Source organism: Pezoporus wallicus, unplaced genomic scaffold (genome assembly GCF_028554395.1).
Source record: "Pezoporus wallicus isolate ANWC-B61680 ecotype Strahan unplaced genomic scaffold, APGP_CSIRO_Pwel_v1 contig_10769, whole genome shotgun sequence".
Lineage (NCBI taxonomy): Eukaryota > Metazoa > Chordata > Aves > Psittaciformes > Psittacidae > Pezoporus > Pezoporus wallicus.
Window position 1 is genome coordinate 354,474 of NW_026635715.1, and position 22,387 is coordinate 376,860.

Sequence of the window (22,387 nt, forward strand, 5' to 3'; positions counted from 1 at the left end):
TCCCCTTCCATGACAAGGCTGCCTGATGAGACTCTTCTTTCCCTTCCTCTGCTTCAAGTGAAAGAGGGAATTCTTGATGGGGGAAGACTTGTTTCTGTTGAAACCTTCTGGGCTTATGCTGGGACTCCAACAGAGCCAGGCTGGATGAGAAGGGCTTGGGCCACCAAATGGATGGTGCTGAACTGCTCTCCTTCCTGCCAGCTCCAGCCACTGGAACACAAACCGCTCAGTACTTGAAGCTGGAGGCATTATATGAGAAGTTTCTCCTTCATCTTCCCAAAACAGGAGCGTACTCCAGCCCCAAGCGCGCAGCCACGCTCCTGCAGTATTTGCTTGTCTTAACACTTGCAGACATACAAGGATTAAAGTGTCAGTGCAAAAACAAGCTTCATTACAAACCCCACCACTTCCAACATAAAAAACAACCTAAGAGATAGCAAGTAGCTGAGAGAGAGAACAATCCTCTCCTGCTTAGCCAGGCAATGCTGTACCTGATGAGAATGAAATGCATGCTTATGAAAGCAGTTCTCCAGAAGCCATCCCCTTCCTGGTTTTGCACTGCAAGCATTCAAACCATTCCGAGCAAAGCAAATACCTAGCAGCAAGGTGAATTCGAGCAGCCAAAGCTTCCCCAAACCCACCTCTTTTGTCTGCTTCAGAACAAGCTGCAGTGGCTGTACCCTCGGGCTGAACAAGGATTTGTGGGTGCGAATCCCACGTTCAGTCCCGGTTATCAGCAGGCAGCACGAGGCCCGGGAATGCTTGAGAGGAGCAAGTCAGACAGTCCAATGTATGTGTGAATTTGACAGTGTGCTTGTAGACCATCAGCAAACAGAGAAGGGGAGGGATTGAAAACCAAAGCAACACTTTTCTTCTGTGTGGATTTGCCATCTCCTTTGGACCTTGCCCTGCCAGCAGGTAAGGTGAGGCTCCTGTTGGCTAAGAGAAACCTGGGGTGGTGTGGAGCTTCTAGCCCCCACATTGGAATTCAGAGCCTCAGCTCAATTAAACCAGAGCCGTACGAGCAGGCTGCTGCTGGAGACACCAGCCTTCATTATGGATTGCCTTCCTTTAACACGCCGCTTCTCCATAGAACATGGAAAATGCTTTGAAACTGTAAATTCATCCTGCATTTCCAGTGTCGTGTGCTCCTCTTATCTGTGTGTTACAGTTATCACAGTAAATACGAGAAGACAAGTCCTCGGAGAGCTCCGCTCTGTGCATGAGCTGAGTGCTGCAACCAGGAGCTAATCCGGGAAAGGCGTTTCAAAACATGGATTATTCTATTAATTGCAAGAGATAACTGGTGAGCACAGAATTGGGGGGGGGGGGGGCAGCTGCTGCTCCCAGGAGGATGAACAAGGAATTGGGGCTGCTCAGCCTGGAGAAGAGAAGGCTCTGGGAAGACCTCAGAGCGGCTTCCAGTGTCTGACAAAGGCTACAAGGATGCTGGAGAGGGGCTCTTCATCAGGGACTGCAGGGACAGGACAAGGGGTGATGGGTTCAAACTGAAACAGGGGAAGTTCAGGTTAGAGGGTGCTGAGGCGGTGGCACAGGGTGCCCAGAGAAGCTGTGGCTGCCCCATCCCTGGCAGTGTTCAAGGCCAGGTTGGACACAGGGGCTTGGAGCAAGCTGCTCCAGTTGAAGGTGTCCCTGCCCGTGGCAGGGGTTGGAGCTGGAGGAGCTTTAACGTCCCTTCCAACACAAACCACTGGGATTCTGTGATTCTCCAATGAAGATTCAAGCTACCCATCTAAAACAGTCACCCTCAAGGGTCAAGAGAAGGAAGTGACCTTCAGCATCACACAGCCCGAAGGGAAGGTGAACACAGATCTTACACAGCATTTGTGTGGACTTCAGCTGCCCATGTCCCAAGTGACAACCCTGAAACCCCCTTGAATTTCAATACAAATTGTACGTTGAGAAATCCTGCTCTTTTCTTTTCTTGGATCTAACAGGGTTTCAGTAGGGGTGAGGGACTCCACACCAGCGAGCATCTCCTCCATGAGTTTGGCCCTATAGATATCAATATATGCCTACTTATGCCTTTGCATTGGTCACTGTGGGCTTGGACAGCCCTGGCTTGTTCTGCTGGAGCCTTTGCCCTGGCAGCATGTCTAACCCCAGAGACATTCCAGCTGAATTACAGTTGTTGGCTTCCTGATCCATCCTAAATAACAGGAAAAGCTGGCAAACTCCACAGCAGTTTGGTTTAGTCCTGTCAGAGTTTTGCTTTCCGGCCACTGTCCAGCAGAGAAAGGCCTGGGAACACGGTGTAAAATGAGCATTCTCTTTACATTTAACCAGCCCATTATATTAATGAAGTAGGAATTGATTGTAAAGGCCATTAATTGAGATTTAAAAGAGATACATTTAGGCACCCATGTAATTAACTCGAAATAACAGAGGCACTGAACGGGGAAGCTTTTTAATACAATCCCCTCGCAGGGATCGTTGGGAGTGTTTCCTCCCACTCCACATCACTGCTGAGCACTGGCTAGCACCAGTTACACACCAGTTAACACAGGCTCAGAAGATAATACACAGTTTCAATTAGCTGGTCTTTCACTTGCTGGTTCTCACAGGGGTTCTGCCTTTGAGTGGCTCTACCTTTTCCCTCTCTGTATCCCAGTATTGCTCAGCTCTTTGAGTCTCCTGCTGCTTCCTGCTTCCATGCTCTTTTGATCTGTGCAAGTTGTGAAAGGCTTCAAGTGCTGAGCTCCTTCAGAAATGCAACAGAGGAGAACATCAGGTTGGGAACAGGCACAAATGAGTTGGATTATCAGCCCCAGACTCACTGGTCAAACAAATCAGTTCTTCTCCTCTGCCTTCCTGTACACAGTAAATCATTCAGGGCATTCCAGCCTGCTCCTGCTTGCCACACAGTCCCCCATGGGCAGAACTGCGGAAGGGAAGGCAGGAAACATGCACACGGAGCACTCAGAAGCTTCTTTCTGAAGCAAAAGGCCTTTTTTTCCCCCTTTAATCAGTATCTTTTTCCAGCATGAAAGTCCCTCTTTGAAGCAGAATTGCCCGTGTGGCCCTTTGGGGCTAATTACCAGATGCTCATCTGGATGTTCCTTGTTCCAGGGAATGAGGAAGGGAAACTGCTAAGTCAAGGCAGTGTGTTAACACTCTGGAAAACACACACAGCATTCATCTCCCAGCGAGATGAGGTTTGAAGTGCTGTTAATGAACGCTGGCCATTCTGCCCATTAGAGAGCCTGCTTGCATCAGAGGCAGGTGAAATTATTGCTGATCAGAAAAATGGGTTTCCCATCCCAAAATAGTTCTAAGGATTTCCACGCTGCTCTTACTTTGAAGAGGGGGAAAAAAGCTTAAATCTTATACATTGTTGTGACCTGATCCTCCTGAATCACAGCGTTTGTGTTGGCTCACAGAGAACATAAGCATTCCCTAAGTGTATAATTGTAATGTTTGTTAATGTAAATGAATACTTCCAGGAGTAAATGGTATTAAAATAAGAAATATTAAAGTAGCCACGTTTTCAGTACTGCACACAAAGGAACAGTTTGATTTCCACCAAGTAACACCACCAGTGGTCTTTTCAGACAAGGTAGAATATTCCATGTGCTTAATCAACTGTAATTATGTTTTGCTACTGCTTGAGACCTCCTGAAATGATGCAGACACAAAGAACACCAAGAGCAAAGGATATATGAAGGGGAATCTTAAACCAGGTATGTTTTATCATGGTGGTAACAACTTGTGACTCCAACAGATGCCTTCATGGGGAGAGCCAGGTTTTCTGGTACAGGGCACTGCCCAGGCCCTGAAATCCTAGGGAAGAGGGATGGAAACAGAGATTGGTTTGGGTTGGAAGAGATCTTAAAGTTCATCCAGTTTCAACCCCCTGCCACAAGCAGGGACACCTTCCACTGGAGCAGGCAGGGGCTGGAGCTGGAAGAGCTTTAAGGTCCCTTCCAACCCAAACCAGTCTGGGATGCTATGATTCTATGACCAGTGCAAAGCCCACATGAACCCCAAACACTGCAGGCTCACTCAGGAGTCTCCCTGTGCCATCCCGGGGTCTTGCTGTGGGCACAGACTGAACATGGACAAAGAAAGGGAAAGAAGCAAAGGAGCAGAGCCCAGGCAGGGCAGCAGGGGAGGAATGGCTCACGCTGTGCTCTTCCATGGCTCCAGCTGTTTGGAAGCGTGTGTTGCTCACAAATGATGTCTGCAAATCCAATTACTGCATCTCATTGTACAGATGGAGCCCAGGCAAGAGCTGGGCCCACTCCAGGCCAGCACGAGCCAACACTGCTGCCAAACCCTGGGATGCATTCCCACCCTGCAACACTCCACTCATTAGCAAAGCCAGTGCCAGGATAAGATGCGTTTCCTCCCCATCCGATTCCTCCCTTGCAGTACAGTTCCACTGAAGCCTATTGGTATGAATCAACTCTGCAAGGACCTATACATTACAGTAAGAAAGCTGAAATGGAGAACAACTAAAGATCAACAACCACCACCACAAAATAAGAACCACAGACCCACTGAGATGCAACCTCTCTCTCCCTGAAGCCTTTACTGCCTTACCTTGAGTTTGCTTCGAAGAAATAAGCAAGATGCGATGAAAGTCAAAGCAAAATGTTGATGTTTCCAAAAACCTTTTCCTTACATTTTTAAGCACTGACAGTAGCATTTAGTCCAATTTCACTGACATTCTCGGTTCCTTCAAAATCTAAGTTTGAGGTAAAGTTACCATTTGCTGGGGTTTGCGGGATGAGGATGCTGTCCTGCTGCCTCCCTGGGATGACAAGTGTGCTGCCTAAGTCCCAGCCTGTTGTTAACTCTGTAGTATTGGAAGACCTGCCTTTAGAAGTACATCCTCCCAGCTTGTTTTTATGTTGGCTTTATCGTGTTGTACTCTGCCTTGAGCTCCTGACTCTGCCATTTGCTTGCTAAGCAAGGCACATCTTCTACCCAGGAGCAATTATCCAGGAATCCAATAGCAGCAGGTCAATGTCTGGCACCAGCCTCAAGTCTTAAGAGTATCATTCACTTGGCTCTGGCATGCTCCAGTCAGCCAAGCACCATTCTGGGCTGGGCACAGCAGGTCATGCTGGACCAAGCATCTCTCCCTGGTCAGCCTTGGGTAGAGACACTCACCATTTGTCCTCACATGCCACAGCCCTGCGATGGGGATGCCAACGGCTCCTCTTCCCATGTGCAGTTGTACACTCCTGCTGTCCTGCTCTTCCCGTGTATGCAGCACCCATGCTCCTCCACATGAGGTACATTCTCATCCTCATGGGAAGTGCTGCCTGACCCCCATTCCATCTGGATGATGTCTTAAGGAAGAGGCACCTGTCTGGCTCCCGTGCATTGCAGGAAGCCTTTGGCTGCTCCAGGAACTCGTTAACCAAGCTGGAATGAGAAATGCCAGGATCAGCTTGGTGCTCTGGTTCAAAGCCTAGGAAAGCTGGGGAGTGTTTTGGATGCTGCTGTGAAACACAGATTCATAGCTCTTTTTTATTGCTATCCAATTTAATACATTTTGGGCTGGCTTTCTCCTTTGATACAAGCAAAGTCAGGACTGTGCTGAACTTGGATGACAAACCAATGCTTTAGAAAGACCAACCCTAGAAAAAGCTATTAAAGGGTTTGGTAGTTCAATGGGTAAAAAAAAAAAACAAATCTCACTAACACAGCAGGTGATGACACGATCCTCATCACTGAGTTTTAATGATGGCATATATTCCATCACTGTCCCCTTAGAACTCTCACATCTATGGAGCTCAGCCACACCACTGGTTCCACAAAAGCACAGTCCCTACCTGGCAGCTCAGACTGCTCCTCCTGGGACAGGAGCATCACAGAACCAGCTCCTCAAAGTGGGTATTTCCAATGAAAGCAGCAATGCCTGCTATTATTCTAAACTGAGTGAAATCTCTATTATATAGGGCAGCTTCCTACTTACTCAACCTTCTATTGACTCAATCTACATACTCAGTCTTCAACTAAAATCAAGAGGATCATGTTGGGGGGTTGTCCCCACCATGTTGACACCTCTTTCCCCCATGTGTAGAAGCTTCTCCTTAGGCAGAGCACACAAACCTGAGAAGATGCCCTTCAGCAAGCGGAGCCACATTAGTACAAGCCAGTTCCTGCTTTTCAGCACTTCTGCAGCTTGATGTAATGTTTCTCCCACACACATTCCCACTTCCCAATAAGCTTTATTTATTCTCCTCATTCATAGGAAATGAAACTCCTTAAAAAGGCCAGTGAGTAGCACTTCCACCAGCACATCCCACCTCTAGCGGGATGTGAAAGCAGCCCAAGGCAAAGTGAGCTATTAGGTTCTGTGGAGGGTACTTCAATTCAGAAGTGCCTCCAGAGCTGGGAGCTTTCTGGGTGGCAATGGTAGAGCAAAGGAGCCCTCATCCCAAGACACGAGGGCTCAGGAGGTTAGCAGACCTGTTGGAAAATGCCTGTTCTGGCACAGCAGATTTTCCCAAGATGATGGTGCAGAGCAATCCCAGGCACAGCTACAGGTTGGGCAGAGAAGGGATTGAGAGCAGCCCTGCAGAGAAGGACTTGGGGGTGTTGGTTGATGAGAAAATGAACATGAGCTGCCTTCAGTGTGCGCTCACAGCCCAGAAAGCAACCGTATCCTGGGCTGCATCAAAAGGAGCGTGACCAGCAGGTCGAAGGAGGTGATCCTGCCCCTCTGCTCTTGTGAGACCTCACCTGGAGCACTGTGTGCAGTTCTGGTGTCCTCAACATAAAAAGGAAATGGAACTGTTGGAACAAGTCCAGAGGAGGCCACGAGGATGATCAGGGGCTGGAGCACCTCCTGTATGGAGACAGGCTGAGAACACTGGGGCTGTTCAGCCTGGAGAAGAGAAGCTGCGTGGAAACCTCAGAGCAGCTTCCAGTGTCTGAAGGGGGCCTATAGGGATGCTGGGGAGGGGCTCTTCATTAGGGACTGTAGTGACAGGACAAGGGGTAATGGGTTCAAACTGAAACAGGGGAAGTTTAGATTGGATATAAGGAGGAAATTCTTCCCTGTGAGGGTGGTGAGGCACTGGAATGGGTTGCCCAGGGAGGCTGTGAATGCTCCATCCCTGGCAGTGTTCAAGGCCAGGTTGGACAGAGCCTTGGGTGCCATGGTTTAGTGTGAGGTGTCCCTGCCCATGGCAGGGGGTTGGAATTGGATGATCTTAAGGTCCTTTCCAACCCTAACTATTCTGTGATTCTATGGTGCAAAAAGAGTGAGAAGTTTTCCTTCTCTCCCATGCGGCCTTTCCCGAGTGAGCTGCAGAGAAGGGGGGAATCAGTCAAAGCTCTCTCAAGAACTGGGTCTGTAACTGGTGATGTGGATTTCCAAATTTGTTTCTTCCTCCCCTCCCCTGCGTGGAGATTTGCTGCATTTGCATATCAGGAGAGATGATTTTTTCTGCTTTCAGCCTTGGAAGAGCAGGCAGGTGTGGAGCAATCAACCACCATTGAGCTTTAAATGCGAAGGCAGCGAATGCCGCGGGCCCTGCAGCTTCCTCAGCACCCCTGGCATCTATTTATACATAAACCCTGCTACTGCAGTCAGGGCTGACTGGTCCAGCCTTGCAGCTGGGCAAGACTGGGCTCTTTCCACCAGTCTGTAGGCCTGGTATGCCCACAGAAAGTGTTTTAGACCCTTGTCTCAACCTTATTACCCCTCTGGTCTGCAAGTCCAAGCCTAGAAGTCTTCAGGACTCATGGGTAAGTGCCGATCACAGCAGGTTTTAACCTAACTGGTATAGCATGTATTATATATGCAATAGCACATAGAGTCGTATAGAATCACAGAGTGGTTTGTGTTGGAGAGGGCTTCCAAAGGCCATCCACTTCCAACCCCCCTGCCATGAGCAGGGACGCCTTCCACCAGACCAGGTTGCCCAGAACCACATCCAGCCTGGCCGTGAATGTCTCCAGGCACACAGAATCATGGAATCAACGGGTTGGAAAAGCCCTTTAAGCTCACCCAGTCCAACCATTCCCAGCAGTGCCAAGGCCACCAGTGGCATGAGGCCTCGTCTCCACGCTGTGTGAACACTTGCAGGGACGGTGACTGCAGCCCTGCCCTGGGCAGCCTGTTCCAATGCCTGAGCACCCTCTGGGGCAGGAATTGTTCCTCAGCTCCATCTAAACCTGCCCTGGTGCTGCTTGAGGCCGTTTCCTCTTGTCCCATCCCTTGTTCCTTGGGAGCAAAGCCCAGCCCCTCCTGGCTCCATCCTCCTCTCAGGCAGTTGTAGGGAGCCACCAGGTCCCCCCTGAGCCTCCTCTTCTCCAGACTGAACTCCCCAGGTCCCTCAGCCCTTCCCCATTACACTTGAGTGTCTGTGAGTCAGCACCAACAGCTGACACTGCATGAAGAGTGTTAAGAGAAGGCAAGGGCCATATTATCATATAGAAGTCAATAACTCCCAGCTTCCCTTTCCCCCCAGACTGTCAAAGTGCTGCTGCTAATTAGGAAATCTGCATGCAAGGATGGGTTGGTTCAGCCTGGAGAAGAGAAGGCTCCAGCAAAACCTTAGAGCAGCTCCAGTGCCTAAAGCTGGGTTCTTTTGTGCTGCTCATCTCCAGCCCACCAGGACACCACAGCCTGAAATTCCCCTGCCCTGAAGTGGGAGAAGCCAAAGTGGAGGGAAAGGAGGAATGTGCCTGTGGTTCATCAGCAGGGACGGTACCTGGGGCTCCTCCAGCAGTGCTGTATCCTTCAGGCCACCCAGGACACTATGAAAAGCCACTGGAATCGGTGACTGGAATCACAGGACACTCATTAGCTGGTGATGGATGGGGAACCATTGAACACAACTTGCTTTTCCACAGTGAGATAGTCTCCAGACAGCAGCCAATGCCGAGTTCTGCCCATCCACTAGACAGATATTGATGATTCAGGAGGAAATACAGCAGGAGGAGATAAATAGAGTAAGAATCCAGAGTCCCATTCCTAACTCATAACGGTACTTTAATAAGCACACAGGCACATAGCAACCATGCCAGCAAGGCCTGGGTTTGTGAGCCCCATGGAGCCTTCAAAGAAGAGATAAATGGAGCATCAGTTTCAAGCTGGCGAGTTTCTGATGAATAGAAATGGGCTAGTGTGTGTGTAGAGGATCTTACCAGGGAAATGGAAAACATTCCTCAAAGACTGCGAAAGAAAGTCAATGCCCGCTGGAAAATGAGGCAGCTCAGGCTGGAGGAAGAGGCAGGGCAGGAGGATATTACAATACACACAGGATTTGAAGCCTGCAGCCACCCTTCTCGAGATGATCTGGGGGTGTGAAATGCACTGACATGCGGAGAGCTCAGGACACGTGGTTAAGCCATGGTGAAGAGGAGGGAGAAGGTGAGGGGCTCAGCAGCACGAGGATGAATGTCCCTAACTCCTGCTGCTGACGAGGCTGTGCACTAGCAAGGCCTTTGGTTTAGAAGCATCCAGAAGCATTGTGCTAGCAACGACAGTAAATCACGTCCGATTACATCCTCTATGCCCTGTCTCTAAGGGATGGACCTTGTGAATTTCAGCTCCAAGCCCTAGGTTTTTGTCATTGAAATAAACCTGTTTCCTGCCTTATTCTAAAGCTCCCAGGGTTTGCAGTGGATAATGAAATGGAATGTTGTTCTTTCCACCTTGGTGCCCTGTTTAAATTGTAAGGGCTGGATGATATGTGTGTCACTGTAGGAACTAACTGCATCTTTCCAGTCTTTCAGCACCTCTTCCTGCAATACAGGCAGCAGGGCAATGAAAAAATCAGAGCCCATCTCCAAAACCTCAGCCAGCAACACTCTTCTTCCTGGATAAAGCTCATCAATAGCTTTGTTTTATGAGAGTTTGTGCTTCGAAAGCACCAACAAGAGATTGTCAGGTCTCCTTGGGCAGCTGATAGCCAAACCAACCATGTCCCAGGCCTGTACATAGAACGTCAAGCCTCTCTCCAAAAAGAACCCCAAGTAAACAACACATTAATGTCACTGGGAATGGTTTTCCCCCTTGCCAACGGCGGGCTTTGGCTTAGGCAAAGTGCCATTACCCTGTAGATGCTCAGTTCCAAATGTTAAGCATTCCAGCAGCATTTCTATGCCTGCTGCTTACAGCACCTCCAGCACTCAGTGCTGCTATATTTACTCACACATGGCCAGGTGCTTGCAGAATAGATGCTATCAGAGCTGTTGAAGCTCCTCCATAACTACTCCAGGAGGACAATCGGTTTACAAGCAATTCTGATGAGGCCATTAGATACTCTGCCATCAGCACTCATCAACACCACCGGAGCTGTTGAATGCACTTGCAAAGCACTCCCGTCAGCTCCAAGAAATAACACAAAACCCACGGTGCCTTCTCATTTCCCTTGCAAATTCCTCACATCCGGGGAAGGTTCGAACTCCCCATCAAGTCCCAAAGCTGCCAAAAAGAAAGCAAGCAAAAAAAAAGCCAGCCCTATTTTCCACTTAACCAGCCGCTGTGATGATGGGTGTTGCGACAGCTCATCCCTATAATGAGCTCATCAATGGAAAATAACATTAGGGATATGGCAAAACACACAGAAATTGAGCTGATCTGCCGCAGTTTCAGTCCTTCCAGTGCCACCTCACAGCAGCCACTGCCTTCGTGGCCATCACTAGCCCAGCAGAGCTATTAGGGACAGTGCCCAGAGACATGGTACCATGCTTAGTGATGAAGCTCATCCCATTTCAAGAAAGGCATGGAAATATGTGGAAATATGGAAACCACAGCGAGTGGTTGTGATGAGCAAATCTGGAGGCTCCTGGTGCACCTGGGTACTCACACAAGCGTGGAGCCTGGACCAGACCATCCATTATGTCAGGATTGCTCAGGTGCTTGGAGCCAGGGACTGCCTTTCAAATGACATGAGAAACTGAGGGCATCTTTCTGGCTGCTTTTGGCTAAAGGGCTCAGTTAAAGAACTCCTCACTCTTTACTTTAGAAGAAAACCACACTTTTTACCCCCTCAGTGGGCTTCTGATTCAATTCAAGTGTCCCATGGCAACTATTAGAGCTTTACTGGCTGCCCATGGTGATGTGGACAAAGCAGCTGATAATCAGCTCTGGGGTTCTCCAGGTTGCATTCTGCCTCCAGGATTTCCTCTTGGGATCAGGAGCTCTGGAGGATGCTGCTTGGCTGGGTAGGGCAGAAAGCAGCACAATTTGGTTTATACAGGCTGAGGTTTTGCCAGTTCTAGTGCCATGGGTTCGAGGAGTGCTGTGCACAGGTAGAGTGCTGCAGCTCCAGGAACAAGGACAACCTTGGCTGCAATGGGGCTTTCCAGCGCTATCACAGTGCTGTGTGTAAGCAGGGATGCACACTAGAGACCTGAATTCACCATTTGCCAGGACAAGGAACTCAAGAACTTGCATTTACAGTCAACTCATCTCCACGTTACCCAGCGAGTGTCATTCCCTAACTAACACGGAGAGCCCTTGCAGACCTGAGCCCTCTCTGTAGGTATCACACAACTCAAAATCCGAGCAGAGATAATGGAGATCCATTATTTATTTCTTCCTACCCCTCCCTCTGGCTCTCAGCCAGACCAGCACAGAAACACACTGAGGCTTTGCTGAACTGCATGATTTATGAGTCGCCTTCACTCCTTCCCCCCTGAGGTCTCAGCAGTTTGCCCCTCGCAGCCTTCAGATCACTTATAGCACAAGCTATCTACATGCTGCTGATGGCACAGAGCACGTCCCAACACAGCCCAGCCCAGCCCTCATGGACCATAAGAAGCAGTGAGTTTGAGGCAGATAAGTCTGTCATCACCTTTCGTATTCATACTGGCTGTAGGCATGTCTGAACACAGAGCAACCACTGTCATCCTCCCCCCCAGCTCCCCTGGGGTACCTCACAGCAGGAGGACGGGCTCTTCATCTTCAGGAATCAAACCATCCGAGGCAGCACAGTTCAAATACAGAGATATTTTACTGTGGCTATATTTTATAGCGTGGTCATAAAGGCAATAAAACAAAAGGTTAATACTAGCAAGTTCATAAATTCAGTAGTCGAGGATTAGTACATTCTTGTTCATCTCCTCTATTGAAATTTTAGATACAAAGGTTTAAACCTGCCCTTGCATGAAGCTTTTGAGGCAGAAAGGCCAGTCTGGGCAGGTAAAGAGTTTTATTCTGAGTGATAACTGCAGCTGGAAAAAGGTTTAGTACAGTCTGGACTGCTAGGAAGCTTTATAGCGATTCCTGATTTCCATATGACAAACCCGTGCCTGCATTCAGCAGGCTGTGCTGAAATGTCCCCTTCTAAACTTAGCACAAGCTGTTTGATAAGTTGTTTTCTGCAGCTAGGAGACACCGGTCCCACCTAACAGAGCAGAGTCCATGACACTGGAAGTCCCCCATTGACCTCCTCTCTCCGCCAGCCTCCTGGATGTTCAGAGCTCAGCAGTTTGACCCTGCACTGACACAGAAAAGCAGCTCTCAATCTGTTCCACTAACTCTGAATAGCACAGAGAGCTTACCCCAAAGCTTTGATTTCTTCAAAACCTTCAATGGCCATTCTTCCAAGAGGATGTCCAGACAGCAGTAGTTTCATGTTCAACTCATACACGCTCAATATGTGTAGTTACTGATACAGCCAGAAGGACATAAAAAGCCACACTAACAGTCTGCAGTACTCAGTGTGTATTCCCTGTGCAAATACCCCCCTGGGGTAAGGCAAAGCATCTGCCCAGGTTGATCCCAATGACTAAACACTGCAAAACTTTGGCAAATTGAGGAACTATCCCATCCTAAGTCTTCTCTTCCCCTTTGAATGCTGGGGAAAGCCAAAAAGCCTTAACACCCCCAAAGTGTTCAAAGCCAGGCTGGATGAGGCTTGGAGCAACCTGGTCACCTTAAGTACTGACACAAAGACATCCAAGGGGTTAACTGCTCACAGACTCCCTGGGGCAGTTTGGGCCCAAGGCAGCAGCAGCTCACAGGGCAATGCTTGGGCTGAGGGCTGAAGTCCACATCCCAGTACTAACACCTCTGATACTCAGAATGAACGAGACACCCACCTTCTGAGGAGGAAGAGCTACTTGCCTTTTGGGGAGGAAAGGTCTCAGCTGTGCTATTCTGCTTCACAACATGGCCAGACAACGCATCCCAGTGTATTATCTACCACCACAGATGTAAACCCTGCTTCCCTTCCCACACCCAAAGACCCATAGGAATTACATCAAATTTATATCAAAAGGAAATGCCTATAAAAAGTTACTATGATTATTTGAGGGAAAACTGTTTATCCTGTTCCTCAGGAATATTCATGTCTTTTCCTCCCTCCCATTGTTTTTTTCCATATCTTTCCACTGAAGATATTTTATCTTGAGCCAAGATCAGTTCTGTGCCATTTACTATTCTTATTACAGTCTCCAGCAGAACAAGCCCTCCACACCTTTAATGCCACCTGCAGTCAGTGACTTATAGTTATGTTCCTGTGCTGTGCTACTTTGATCTCTCCAGTATTCTGTTGTTTTTATGGAGCTGCCTCTTCTGTTTTCTCTCCCTTTACAGCCTCACTAATCTGTGCGAAAGGAGCAGAATAGGCAATCAATCAAATCACAAAATAGTGGAAAGGACAAACCAGTGTGGTGCAAAAACTCCACTTCCAGCTCAACTGCCATAATTAGTTCCCAAGGGTATGGAAAGCATTTCCTCTCCCAGGTGATGTGAGCTTCCTTGCACAAGCCTTATAATACACATGTCACAGGATGTCACGCAGGGCTGCTCCCTGGAGCTTGATAATCGCACCAAGTCCACATCTCTCCTGACAGGGTTTATTAAGTCAAGGAGAGGAGCAGCAGCAGGAGCGGACGATGCTGCGCAGGGTTAACCAAAGCATGTTTTAAATGTGTTGTTTTAACAAGTACTGGACCTAACAGTGAGTTTTGTGCCAGAGGTCTCTTACCTTATCAACATAATGACACCGTTATCTGCTGCACATCATCATCAGGCAGAGCGGAGCCCCACGTAGGGCCATCCATGGTAAACAGGGATGATAAAGCAGGCACTGAAGCTGCGCAGAAGCCTCAGGTTTGGTACTAAACTGCAGCCGTTTTCCTCCCTAAGCAGCTCCTCTTTGCTGGGAGCTCTGAGCTCACGGGCACTGGTGAGGATGTTTCTCTTTACTGTGCAAACAGGACCCTGCATTGGGATTCCACAGCAGCACCGAGGCATAGAATCATGGAATCAGAGGTTTGGGTTGGAAGGGACCTTAAAGCTCCTCCAGCTCCAACCGATGCCACAGGCAGGGACCCCTTCCACTAGAGCAGCTTGCTCCAAGCTCCTGTGTCCAACCTGGCCTTGAACACTGCCAGGGATGGGGCAGCCACAGCTTCTCTGGGCACCCTGTGCCAGCGCCTCAGCACCCTCACAGGGAAGAACTTCTGCCTTATCTCTAAAGCTTCTTCCTTATACCCACCACTTGTTTCTGCTTCCTGGGGGTCACACACAAAGAGCCTCTGGTTCCTACCCAGCCCTGGTGGTTTGCTGCTGGACAAGGCAGGTGATGTGACACCAACCTGCTGCATCCAGCATCTGCGGCTGTGCAAACGGTGCTTGGGTTTTTCAAATGATTCTTAAGGAAACTAACATAAGCCAAGAAGATGGAATGTTTTCAGCCCATGCCTACTCCAGTGTTACGGCTGCTGGCTGATAAATCAGAGCACCCTTATCAACTTTTCATGCATTGCAATGGACTTGGCAAAGATTTGCAGAAGATGAAAGCCCTTTATTACCCTCATCTGCAGACTTCGGAACATTCCCACTCAAGGACAATTTCCCACACCTTATCTGGATGGAGACAGCATTGATTTAGCTTACATTAACCTTTTAAGACCTATCAGATTACGCTGGATACATTTCACACGGTAAGAATTTAACTCAAGTTTAGGCTACGCCGTTCTTCCGAAGCAGCCAAGTCCTGTAGTGGTGCATTAATCACCATCAGGCAATCTGCCTCCCAACTTGCAGGGCTGAAATGGTTTTAATCACAATTTTAGTTCTAAAATTACTGACCAATCTTCCTGGCTACCTCACTCATTTTAAATCAATTGTTCCCGGGAACATTTCACTTTCTAACAAAGTCTTTGTGCTCTGCTGTTTCAAGGCTAACTTAAGGCAAGTTAAAGACATAATTCTCAGACCATCCTACTCCCAATGTCCTGTACAACCTCATTCTCTTTTGTGTCTCACTTAAGTTGGCGGTCTATCAAGATTCATGTCTTGGTTTTCTGTTTGGAGTCTGGGGAAGAATCTGCAAGGTAAAGTTTAGGAGAAGCTGACGTTACACATAACTCGATCTGGGCCTGCAGATGGACAAAGGAATCGTGGAATCACAGCCTGGTTTGGGATGAAGCAACCCTGAAGCTCCTCCAGTTCCAACCCCCTGCCACAGGCAGGGACACCTTCCACTAGAGCAGCTTGCTCCAAGCCCCATCCAGCCTGGCCTGTGGGATGTTATACCCACATATCCAGTACCTGATAAGAAACCTGAACCAGGAATGCAGCAGCATCCTAGTGATGCTGAGGTTACTTCCCAATGCAGCAGGGCGGAATCTGGAAGCCTGGCTCCATCTGTGGAAGGATGTTTAAACCTGTTGTGCTGGAATAAGGAGCTAAATGGCAGCAGAGCCTCAGCACACACTTCAACTTCAAGCACATGGTTAAGTCCCAGGGATCAAGATTTCCAAGCTCTACCCAAATCCATTGGGCTGCTTAGCTTCCAGTCATGACTTTGAAAAAATCCCTCTAAATTTATGGCTAAATTTAAAACAGAGGCTGAAATGCACTTCTGTGAGTGAAGTCAGGGACTGAGAACTGGAAAGAGAAGTGAGAAAGCTCTAATTTTGCCACATGCCCAGAGAGATGCATCTCTCATTCAGATTCAGCAGCACGTGCTTCTGCAGCCTGGTTGTGGTTCTGGTGGTGACACCACTTGTCTTGGCCCAAGCTCATGTACAAGTAACTGCTTGCTCTAAGGTCACCTTGGACATGCACTGACAGGCACAGCTTCTGATGCTCACTTCCCAGGACAGCCAGTGCCTCCCATCAGACAGCAGGAGATCTTGGGACCACACAGATTCAAAACCAAAAGCACTTGGGGTCTGCCAGCCCTCAGGCGATGGAGGATTCTCCCATACTGTATTGTCCAGCTTTGTCCAGCCTAGGTTTAAAGGCTCAAGTCCACTTCCACCACCACTTCAGGACAGACCACGATGATCTGGTGAGAAGTGTACACAGGAAATGTGCAGGTTTGAATGCATTTGTAGTTAGCTCTGACCATTACAAAGCTCAACCTCCTCCAGTGCTTTCTGCTGCATCACAAAGCAGCTCTTTTGCCAGCTCCTCAGCCAGTGTTTTCTTCCATCCAAGCAGATGGAGCTGTGAGAGGCACTCAGCGCTAACTCGGTGTGCTCCTGTTACAGCAATGTCTGAACACTCTGTTGAAGGTATCAGTTATGATGATGCACACAGACAAGCAGTATATAACACAAACCTGACAGAATGAGCTGTCAATTACTGAGCATTTATATATTCTATTTACAAAGGTTTCTATAACCCCCACTCAAACCCTTTAAGGTATTAAGTGCTTAAAGCCACTGGTTGGATTAATTCAGCCATCCCCGCAAACCCCTCCTGTTCCGCTGTTCCTGGGCTGCAGCCCTGACGTGTCACCCCCTGCTCCACATGGATCCAGAAGGATTCCCAGAGGAGCAGGGCTCACCCGAGCTGTCTGCAGAGCAAGGCCCTTACAGAGCACACTGTCCATGCTGCAACAGCTCCCTCCAGGCTGTGCTCACTGCAGCAGGAGATAAGCTTTATGCTCAATACATGAGATTCCCGTGTATCACAGCACTGATCTCAGTGAAGCCAACGGGATCCACAGGCCAAAAGCTGACCCGAAGCCACCTTTACATATTTAACTGATGAACAGTTGAAATAATCTGCTGTTCTTATCACAGGATACCTGATGGGGCAACAAGCAGCCCGGGGCATGCTCAGGAGAGGAGCTCTTTGGTGCCTGTGGCTCTCCCCCACAGCTCAGAAGCTGTGGGGTCTTGCTGGCTTTTATCTCTTTGAGTGTGAGCATGTATAAATTCATCTGTCATCCCATTTTAAGGCCAGCTCTTTCCAAACAGGGTATTCCTGCACTGGATCTGTACACGCTCACTAATGGAGCAGCCAGACCTGATGAAACAATTGACATCAATCTACTTCTCACAGCTCTGGGTGCCTCTGCCTTCCTAAATCAAGCTCAAGGTACCATGGTTTCCTGTCACCTCTGCTCTTCCCATCAAACCATCCCTTTACAGCCAGAGCTGAAGTTTGGCTTAGGAGACATGAGGCAGAAAGCAGCGAGAGACAGAAGGCTAAGCAGTGGCAAGAAGGGCAGCCAAATCTCAGAACATTATTTAGGAGGGAGCAATAAATAACAAAGCCAATGTTCACGCTGGCTTTAATGGGGTTTTATCACCAGAGAGTGATAAAACACAGACACAGAGAGTGTCCTGAAGAGCAAGAGGCAGAGGGAGCCAGGTAACAAGTTCCAAACCCAGAATCATACAACCATAGAATCAACCAGGTTGAAAAAGACTTTTAAATCCATCAAGTGCAATCTTTACCGCAGCACAGCCAAAATGACCACTAAACCATGGCACTAAGGGCCTCGTTCTATGATTCAATGACAGTACCAGCTAAGCTACAGCTAAAATGGTGGCTTCTTATCTAATACTCTAACTGCCAGAGAAATACTGTAGTCAAAAGGACAAGAGGGAAATATAGAATCCCAGAGTGCTTTGGGTTGAAGGGACCTAAAAGCTCATCCAGGTCCAACCCCTTGCCAAAGGCAGGGACACCTTCCACTAGAGCAGCTTGCTCCAAGCCCCTGTGTCCAGCCTGGCCTTGAACACTGCCAGGGATGGGGCAGCCACAGCATCTCTCCAGGGAACACACACACAGACCCAGAAGGGATGGGATGCAGGTACTTCCATCTTCCCCCTGCATGTGCCATATTATTAAGGAACACACTAATGTATTTTCTGCCATGTAAATGCAGGGCTTCAGGAAGCTGCTGCAGAGGCAGAGCAGGTCTCTGTGGCTGAGACACCCCCACTGGGAGCTCTGCTGGGAGGAGATGCTTCCTCCCGAAGCAGCGCATCCCAACTTTGCAGAGCAGAGCTTCAGAGCTCTCCGAATTGCCAACACACATGAATAGTAATAGCTCACCATTAAAGAAGAGCTCCATAGTATTCTTTTGATAGTGTTGCAGTGTACTTGAAAAATAGCTGTTATTTATTTGATCGTCCCCTGAAGATTCCTTTGTCACAGGCTATTGTGTAAATTTGTGTTCAGACAATCTTTAAAATGTTGAATTATTCACTTGATTGGCCTTAATGTCTTCTCCTGGAACACCTCAATATGGTGCAATTATTATCAATATATGGAGGGCTAATAAAAAAGGAGGGGAAAAAAAGAACTGCAGCCGGATTGTCAATGGGAAAGGATCATTTTCTAACTGCTGAAACATTAGTAGTTAAGAAAGTTAAGATAAGGGTAATAAAGCCTTGTGCTCCAGGGCTTTGCAAAAGGGGTTAGGAAGTAATTATTTGAAGTTCTTTCTTCAGTATTATGTAATTTAACTCTCATTAATAAAGGACCCAATTCTGCACGGCAATGAAAGGTGCAGCTGGGAACCAGAGGAGACTTTTAAAAGGAGAAGTTAGTTCTCAGCTTGCTTCAATGCTTTCCAAACCCACCCCCCCAAGGCACTTATCTGCATCCTCCAACTCCTATGATCAAATATTTTTTCTTTCCAAAATGTCAATTTGTTGAAAGTGAACCATTTCCCTGGCCTATGGGAGCATCCATATGATTTCTGAGGTCCCAAATACCTCAACTGGAAGCACTGGGTTGGATTAGTCTATAATTTATAAGTCCCCCTGATGAATTAGATGGATTTCAGTTGTTCACTCCTTCAATACAGGGTTTGGAAGCACAGGAAAGGAGTGCCTGTGACATGGAAAATGAGGTTCTGCTCTGTGGATGGACTGCACTGAACACAGTGGGCAGGGGAACTCACACCCACCCACTGGGAACTGCCCCTTACTGGACTCCACTCATCTGCCCGTGCTGGTTCCTGCGTGTGGCCAGGGAACAAGTGGCTGTACGGGTCCTGATGCTGCAGTTCCTCTTCCCAAAGCCATTTGCTTCCAGTCTCACCGTGCTCCTCTCACTGTTCAAAGCACCAGCACATCTGCATCTTAATATTCTTCATTCTCCTTGCATGCAACACAATTTCTTCTATTTGCTGTACCCGTGCTTTTCTTCCCCTCACTTTGGTATCCCCCTTTTGGTCTGCTGTAGCAAGAGTCACTTACTTCATGAGAATATTTATACCTGAAATGTCTCCTCTCTATTATGGCCCTGCCTGGATGGTGTTTTTTTACATTTACTAGCATTTCAAAACCTCTTTTGATATGAAATTAACTCCATTCACATTTTCTCCCAAATTTGTATCTGTCTTGTTATGTCGCTATTGCTCTAATCATTTTGACAGTGCCGTTTTTAACACCACCCAGGTAAATGAGGTGCAAGCGGTACAGCTGGGAAAGGTCCTTTCCTGGCTTCTCCTCCTCTCAGGGGATGTCAGGGCTCATCTTGAGGTGCTGGCACTGCCCTGGCAGTGTTCAAGGCCAGGTTTGACACAGGGGCTTGGAGCAAGCTGCTCTAGTGGAAGATGTCCCTGCCCGTGGCAGGGCTTGGAGCTGGAGGAGCTTTAAGGTCCCTTCCAACCCAAAGCAGGCTGGGATTCTATCATCTTCACAACACTTCCCATTCCACCTCTGCTTCTCCAACAAGTTGCAACCCAGAAACTCTGTTCCCTTGCACACAATGCAGGCAGGAGCTGCTGCACCTCCCCGCGTGCCCCCACAGTAAGCAGCACACCGTGCAACCTTCGCCTAATGAAGTGGTGCGGAATCACATTGCTATTGCTGATGGAAGAAACCTGTATCATGAATAATTGAGCAGCACCACAGAAGCCTTTCCTAAAACGAATCATAGAATGGAAGCATTCAAATTGCCTGGGAAACGCTCCACACTGAGTGTTCAAACACAGACAGCTCTTGAAGTGAAATAATCATCCTCTGTAATTAAGAGCAGCCATTGGAGACTATGTGATCAAGCTGTCAGAGGTGATGCAACTTGTTCTTTGCCCTTCTCTCTGTGCTGGTTTCCACACCACTGCACACTGGTAAGAGAAGGGCCTCAATTAAAACAACTTTCTTGCATTTTCAGACAGAAACCCCTCGGCATTGACAAGTTTACTGGGCTTCCCTCACACGTGTGCAGGGAACGTGTGCTCTGGAGCAGGGAGAAGTGGAATCAGGGAAGAATCCAACGACATTTCTGCCTCTGACTTAGGCATTCATGTCCATGCCCCACTGCACGGTTTGCCTTCATCTCCCAGCTTCACTGAGTTATTAATTTGATTGCCCTGGAATAGTAAGTCTTCATCCAGAGTGTATCTTTGCATCACCTTGCTTATCCTTCATGCTCTGCAGAGCAACTCTGTGTGTCCATTTGGGTCACCTTTTTATTCTAGTGAGAATGCCACAAGCTTAAAGGTTGGGAAGGAAGTTTGCTGCTTCTACTTCACTTCCTACCCTCAAAGACCTGTGCAAACACCAGTACCTCATTTACAGTGATTCAGACAATCATGGAATCCCAGCCTGGTTTGGGTTGGAAGAGACCTTAGAGCTCATCCAGCTCCAACCCCTGCCACGGGCAGGGACCCCTTCCACTAGAGCAGCTTGCTCCAAGCCCCTGTGTCCAACCTGGCCTTGAACACTGCCAGGGATGGGGCAGCCACAGCTTCTCTGGGCACCCTGTGCCAGCGCCTCAGCACCCTCACAGGGAAGAGCTTCTGCCTAAGAGCTCATCTCAGTCTCCCCTCTGGCAGGTTAAAGCCATTCCCCCTTGCTCACGCTTCTTTAGACGCCTTTTTGTGTGTTGATTTCAGGTTTTTGGAGGAAAGGGGAAACTAAAAGGGTGTGAGGGGGTGACCTTCCATACTTGGCATTGACTCCCAACTGCTGGATCAACAGGTTTTTAGGCACCGGCTTCCAGGACATCAACATGTCTCTGATGGATGACACTCCTGAAAGCTCTCAGTAATTTCACAGAAAACTTAATGCTGGCATCAACAGGAGTCAAATGAAAGCCACGCTGCACACCATGACATGAACTCCAGACTGGAGCTGAGCACACGCATCACGTGTAAGGAGGAGCAAATATCTGCAAACATTTTAAACCCAGTTCTACTGACATGAGGAGAAAATGATTCGCCTGGAGAAGGTGGCGTAGCCAAATAAACCCTAAGTGACAGAGGAATGCTTCCCACATCTGCCTCCCATGGAGCTACAAACTCAGGCTCATGGCCTTGGAAAGAAAATGCTCCAAGTTTCCATTTGATTCCACCTCTCAACAGCTCAACCATCAAATCTCCATTTACAGGAATAAAGACTTCTCCAAACGGCACCCAGCAGCACTGAAGACCCATTTCGGGGATCTCATATCCCAGCTGTCAATGTTGTGCTTAAAGATGTCGTTGCCATGCTAAAGACCTTGGAATCAGCGCTCAATCAGCTGGTTTGTTTGCAGGGAATGAAGAAGAACAGATGATGGATTGTTTGGGGGAAAGGAAAGAAGCAAAACCCAAACCCAGACAGAGAGCTCTATTTATGACTATAAATTAAGTAGGGTTAGCTCCGGAGACACATGGAGAAAGAACAGAAAATAGCACCACGGTTCTATTTTTATAATCACACTTTCACTGAAATAAGCATGCTTGGAAAATCTATCTATTAGGATAGACCCAGACTAACTGGGATTGACTTGAAGTATCTGACTCACTCGGGGGATTCTACTAGGACTCTAACATTTAATAAGGTCTGGAGGCTCCCAACACAGCACCTTTATGCCCAGAGCCACCCCTGCACTTTCAGACAGATGGGGATACCCTCCTGAAGAAGTCCATAGAGAGCTTTGCTCTTAGCCACAGCCCTTCCCTTGAATGTGACCCACGGCACTCTGCATCCTCACGTGGCAACGCACTATGGCGTCCTCCTGGAGAACTGAAACCCCATCTTCATCGTGGATGTTTTTTGCAGCCCTGCAGAGAAGGACTTGGGGGTGTTGGTTGATGAGAAAATGAACATGAGCCGGCTTCAGTGTGCGCTCGCAGCCCAGAAACCAACCGTATCCTGGGCTGCATCAAAAGGAGCGTGACCAGCAGGTCAAAGGAGGTGATCCTGCCCCTCTACTCTGCTCTCGTGAGACCTCACCTGGAGCATTGTGTGCAGTTCT